Source organism: Ranitomeya imitator, chromosome 7 (assembly GCF_032444005.1).
Source record: "Ranitomeya imitator isolate aRanImi1 chromosome 7, aRanImi1.pri, whole genome shotgun sequence".
Classification (NCBI taxonomy): domain Eukaryota; kingdom Metazoa; phylum Chordata; class Amphibia; order Anura; family Dendrobatidae; genus Ranitomeya; species Ranitomeya imitator.
The window spans coordinates 210,140,830-210,146,905 of record NC_091288.1 but is presented as its reverse complement, the minus strand read 5'-3'; the positions used below and the strand labels follow the sequence as shown (position 1 = coordinate 210,146,905).

General features: G+C 43.6%; 2 protein-coding genes across 4 annotated transcripts in view; one reads left to right on the top strand and one right to left on the bottom strand.

Moving 5' to 3' along the window:
* Positions 1 to 1,274: 1,274 nt before the first annotated feature.
* The window catches only part of B9D1 (B9 domain containing 1), a 154,299-nt gene continuing 149,497 nt past the window's right edge, over positions 1,275 to 6,076 (bottom strand). The window contains exon 8 of the transcript XR_011314734.1: positions 1,275 to 1,376. The gene's annotated coding sequence lies outside the window, so the exon portion shown is untranslated. The remainder of the gene's footprint in view (positions 1,377 to 6,076) is intronic.
* Positions 5,243 to 6,076, top strand: part of EPN2 (epsin 2) — a 50,277-nt gene continuing 49,443 nt past the window's right edge. For 2 of the 3 annotated variants that reach the window (XM_069734649.1, XM_069734650.1), the window contains exon 1: positions 5,252 to 5,474. The gene's annotated coding sequence lies outside the window, so the exon portion shown is untranslated. Of the gene's footprint in view, positions 5,475 to 6,076 lie in introns of all 3 variants that reach the window. The other variant, XM_069734648.1, reaches the window with a different exon arrangement.

Genomic DNA, 6,076 nt, shown 5'->3' with positions numbered 1-6,076 from the left:
GTAACTGAGCTGGGATTTCCTTCTCCACCCCCAGCCTACATTTGCAGAAACTATTGGATCACACATACTTGCAAACGTGTGTGCAATTCTCAGGGACATGTTCCCGCACTAATGTAACGCTGGGCACAGAGGCTTAGGCAGGGCTGCAATCATCAGCTCGCCATTAAAAACTTATCAGACATGGCGATGTCTGCACTGTATTACTAATTTAATATTTCACTGCTTGTTGCCTAGGTTACTGGTCACCTCTGCAGTTTACCAGAAGTGGCCAGTTTCCTAGACAAGAAGCTCAGGGCTTGCAAGCGCTTCTCTGAAGATGGAGCGCTGGATCCAACCTGCGTCAGTCCTCCTCCATAAGCAGCATCAGCTTGAGGCATCGGCACAGTTCAGGACGGCGGCACAGCCATCTACACCGCTCCTCTGCCTCCCAGGTTCCTGATTGCCGGGGTGGATGCACTCCTGAAAACACATACCGAAACAACCCCTTTAATGCCTTCATGTCCAAGCTTTTTTTTTTATTGAGCTGTCATTTTTTTCCCTCCCTTTCTTCCAATTGCCTTAACTTTTTTATTTTTCCATCGATATCACGTTGTAATTTGAAATGACGCTACTCATTTTACCATGTGTGGTACATGAAAACAAAAAAAAGTGGGCGAAATGGTGAAAAAAAAAAAAACAATTTCACCATTTTTTTTTTTTATGTTTTGTGTATAAGGCATTAATTGTGCAGTAAAAAAAAAATGCGTATCAAGCTGTAGTTTTTATTGGCACCATTTTGATCAATATCTTGATCGGTGCCGGCACCGGAGATGAGTATAGGCTGTTGGGTCTTTTTTTTTTTTATAATGGGGAATAAAGCAATTGAGAAGGGGCTGTCTGAATAATGGACAACCCCTTTAATTACGGTAATTTTACACTTTCATACATTGTACTTCTGGGAGCGGGAAAAGTATATATATTTTTTAAACTTTTTAAATTAATATTTTTTTTTATATATAGTCCCCATAGGGGACCTGAACCTGTGTTTGTTTGGGCACCTGCTCTATGTAGTGTAACAATATTACAGTATATAGAAGAAATCGCGCTGTCCTATTCTTGGGAGTACAAACATGGAAGCTATGGGTTGTGGATTTTGTTTCAGATTTGGTGCAGATTTCTACTGAAATTCTCAATAGTCATTTTCATATTGAAGACATAGTTGTGCCATACAGTGCAAATATAGTAGTGCCTTAATAGTAGTATATAAGTAATACCTCCACAATGTGCACAACTTATACGATGAGGTTCAGCTTCAGACGCAGATTTTTCGATCAGTGGGGAGTGGGCGTTGGAGACCACTAGGAAGGGAATATGTCTTGAATTTGGATCAAAAATTGCTGAAAAACATAAGGATATCAAATTTATAGCAAATAATTTTCGGTAAATTCTGTGCCCTTGACCTTCCCCATCCAATACAGTCCATGAGTTTGACATAGCAGTTATAATACACTGTCCCATGCTACCGGCCCTATATCCGGTTTCCTGAGGGGCACAGCTGTTTGATGCGAATCCGCTAGCCCCTGAGTGCCCCCCTAAGCAGACCACTTTATAACCACAGGCCTTTTATCAAATTCTCCATTGCACACAGTTACCAGGAGGTCAACGCGGCAGCTCCATCTCCTCCCCGGCCTCCGCTGTCTGATTTTATTATATTTCCATTAGTTCAAAATGCTGGCGACAGCTACTCACTGTCATTCTCTATAGTCTGGGAAGTGAGGAAATAAAGACAGGCTAATGATGGTCTGGGGGTCCCCTAGAGACCCTCCCCCCCCCCCCCACCCCGAATAATCAGACTTGGCATTATCACTTGGATTATACGCGATTTTATGTCCGATGAGTCCATTTGTCTGCCGCTTGTCAACACACAGAAAAGAAAGGTGAAAAAAAATTAAAGGGGAAGTCCATCTTTATAACATTAATCTATTCCCGCCGCAGCCAATGTTTTCTTTTTTTGCGCTTTCGTTTTTTCCTCCCTTTCTTCCAAAAGAAACAACTTTTCTATTTTCTGTCCCCATAGCCATAAAAAGGCTTCATTTTTTTTTTTAATGACGCCATTCATTTTATCGTATAATGTTCTGAAAAAAATTGAAAAAATAATTAAAGTTGAGCTAAATGGGGAAAAAAAAAAAACCACAACTCTGCCATCGTTTTTTACTTTTGGACGTGGAACCAAATATGCTTATTTTTTTTATTTTATTTATTCTAATTTTTATGAATTTTCTTAAAATTTTTTATTTTTTTATTTTCTACTTTTCACTTTTTTTTTTCCAAGTCTCACTAGAGGACTGGAACCTGCGATTGTTTGATTGCAATATATATATATAAAAAAAAAAAAAAACGATGGCAGAGTTGTGTTTTTTTTTTCCCCATTTAGCTCAACTTTCAATTTTCTCCGCCAGAGTAGTAAAGCCAGTGACTGAGGGCAGATATTAATAGCCTGGAGAGGGTCCATGGTTATTGGCCCCCCCCTGGCTAAAAATATCTGCCCCCAGCCACCCCAGAAAAGGCAGATCTGGAAGATGCGCCTATTCTGGCACTTGGCCACTCTCTTCCCATTCCCGTGTAGCGGTGGGATATGGGGTAATGAAGGGTTAATGCCACCTTGCTATTGTAAGCTCCCAGGCTTTCTAGGCAAGTTCCCACGATCTATAAACAGCCAGCAGAGGGCGCCTCACCGCAAATGAAGCTAAATATAGCTCATTGATCTATATTTAGACTCATTCCCCGGGGTTTTGCAGCAGGAGCAGCCTGCATTAGCAAAGCTCCTTGCTGCAAAATGTTTTAACCCCTTCAGAAGGATTTACATCGTTGGACGTTACAGATCTGCGGAGGGTAAGTATATTGTTGGTTTATTATGTTTTTTCTTTCACAGAACGAGGGTCTTCAGTGATTGGATTGGCGTAGAATAAAATACTCCAACAACCATTGTTTTTATTTCATTAAAATAATTTTAAATAATGTGTTTGTGTTTTATTTAACCCTTTCATTCAATTGGATTAATAATGGATAGGTGTCATAATTGACGCCTCTCCATTATTAATTAGGCTTAATGTCACCTTACAATAGCAAGGTGGCATTAACCCTTCATTACCCCATATCCCACCGCTACACGGGAATGGGAAGAGAGTGGCCAAGTGCCAGAATAGGCGCATCTTCCAGATGTGCCTTTTCTGGGGTGGCTGGGGGCAGATATTTTTAGCCAGGGGGGGGGCCAATAACCATGGACCCTCTCCAGGCTATTAATATCTGCCCTCAGTCACTGGCTTTACTACTCTGGCGGAGAAAATTGCGCGGGAGCCCACGCCAATTTATTCCGCCATTTAACCCTTTATTTTAAGAGCTAGAACGGCCAAATTTTGCAGATACACACTACTGACATTAGTAGTGTGGAATCTGCAAAAAAAATGGAGAGAAGACATGGTTTACTGTATGTAAACCATGTCTCAAATCATGTCGGGTTTTAAGAAGGAGAAAGAAAAAGCCGGTAATTGAATTACCGGCTTTCAAGCTGTATAGCGCTGGAATAAATATTAATATATATACATATATATGTCTAATGACATATATATATATATATATATATATATATAGACAGTATATATATATATTTTTTTTTTTCTTTTTGGGACACATGGATCATTTCTATAGCGGTATGTTGGTTTTGCAAGCCTGCGAGAAAACCACGCAGTACGGATGCCATACGGATTACATACGGAGGATGCCATGCGCAAAAAACGCTGACACACCCTGCCTACGGAGGAGCTACGGACCACTATTTTCGGGACATTTCAGCGTATTACGGCCGTAATATACGGACCGTATTTTCATACGCTGAGTGTGAAGCCGGCCTAACACTGCAAAGTATAGGAGAAGCTTAGTTTCTTTATCCATCCCAGAAAAACACTGACGGACACAAGAATGACGCCCCGATGGCAGACACTGATGACTATGATAACGTTTTTTCACGTACGTGTTTTATACGGACGTGTGAAGGCGGCCTAACATTGCTGTGTTTTTACTGGAAAATCTCAGCTAAAAAAACAATGAGCTTACAACATGTGGATGTGGCCTAAGGCAGGGTTCCCACTTAGGGCAAGACAATGGTTTTTATTTCTACAGATTTTTTTCCCCCCAGAAAATCAGCTTCATTTAACAGTTCAAGCAAAGTTGATGTGATGCAGTGAAGACGCATGCTGCTGTGTGGTTAATAAACATTAGAGTTCTTCACTAAAAATGCATTAAAAGAAGATGTCATATTTCCACCAAGAAAGGAGAAAATGCCTTAAAAAATGCAACAAAATACAATAATCAGAGTAGATTGCTATTGTGTATTTTGGTGGAGACCGTGCTGAAAAAAACCGCAGCGATTCCGCGCCACTATCTAACATTATCACCCAGCCCACGTCGTGCTTTATTATACTTGCCGTTGCAATAATAATCCCATAAAGTGAAGGTATTGGCCTATAAAACGCGTCTGATAAGGCGAGTAACCTTGGTGAGCGATCGGATGGCAGATGGGGATTATCGTAGCGGTCGGCGGCTGGCGCACACGCATTTACTGGAGCGCCTTCCAATTGAACATTTATCTCGGTCGGGAGGTTTTGGGTTTTATTCTTTTGGGGAAAAGTTTCAGTCTTCTACCCAAGACATGTATCTAAATACCCTAGGGAAGTTCGGAGTGGTACGCTGGTACCCCATTGGCACCCCCCTAACTACTCCACCCCCGCCTCGTACAGTAATGTCCCTTTGTGCACCACACATTGATGTAAGGTCCCATGAGATGCTCATTATGATGATGATGATAATGGTCACATAATGCAACAATTGTCCATTCTCTGGGTGCATGGGCAGTTTCAGACTTGGCAGTGCCAGGACAGCTGGCATGCCACTGGTGCCCTACAAGCCTCTGGCACTGTTACATTGCCTTTACATAATATCTCTCCTTCTGCTGTGTCACAGCCCCACTTTTATAATCCTCGGTGACACCACCATGCCAGTTGCAATGCTCTGCAGCCTCCCTATACACAATGCATCAGTTTATCTACAGAGCAGCCCATGGGAGCTGATACATGGTAACAGTACAGTATGACTGGCACCCCAGGGGGGTGTATGGCATTAGGACCCCCTGAGCACTTGCTCTCCCTTCCTCCTCCCTGCTCTCCCCCTCCCTTCCTTGCAGGCTCTTGTTTCTCTCGCCCTCCTCCCTTCTCTCCTCCCCTCATCCTTCCCTGGCTGCCTCCTCTCACATCTCCCTGCCGCCCGTCTGGGGCTCAATAGACACCCGATCCCTCCTAACCAGTGACCCTCAGAGGTCTCACCCTGAGCTGGGAGGGGTGGGGGGAGAGGAGCACCCTCCCTGCCCCCTCTGTACACAGTCACAGGAGACCCTGCTTGGCACAGAGAAGACCCCAATAGGAAGGAGAGAGTCCAGTGAGGTGAGTGTGGGGGGGCTTTTCCTTTTTTTAGGGTGTGTGGGTTGGGGGTGTTTACATGGGCCCTCACCCACTCTGCCACCCTGCTGCTGCCCAGGGGCCTGTTGCATGAGGTGTCTGGAGGAAGAGGCCTCTTCTTTAGGGTGTGAGGTTGCCCCCTCCTCCATCCTTGTTTATTTACTATTATTCCTGTAGTGATACATTGTATCTTCACTGTATTGATCTCCCTTCCTCCCTTAAGTTGCATGCAGGGCCTTCCCTCTCTGCACCATGCCCTTCCATCTGAAGAATTCCAGTGGGCAGAGTATGTTGGCATGTAACTCAGAGCTTGTTAAAATATCCTTCCCTCCCTAAAATACCTCCTGGCACAGTGAACTGTTTGTGCTGGATACACTGTTACCTCTGCAACTTCTATCCTATTCTATGCAACTTGCCCCTTACCCAAGAAAATGGCACCAGTTGCCCCCCTCCAACGCCAGGTGAAGCCCGCTGCTCCTTTTTAGATATATACATTTATTGGTGGGTACCATAATACTTTTGAGTCTTGGGATGGGATTGCAGGCTTGTACCCTTTTGTTCCCTGGAGGGTCTCAGAGCCTGGGGTT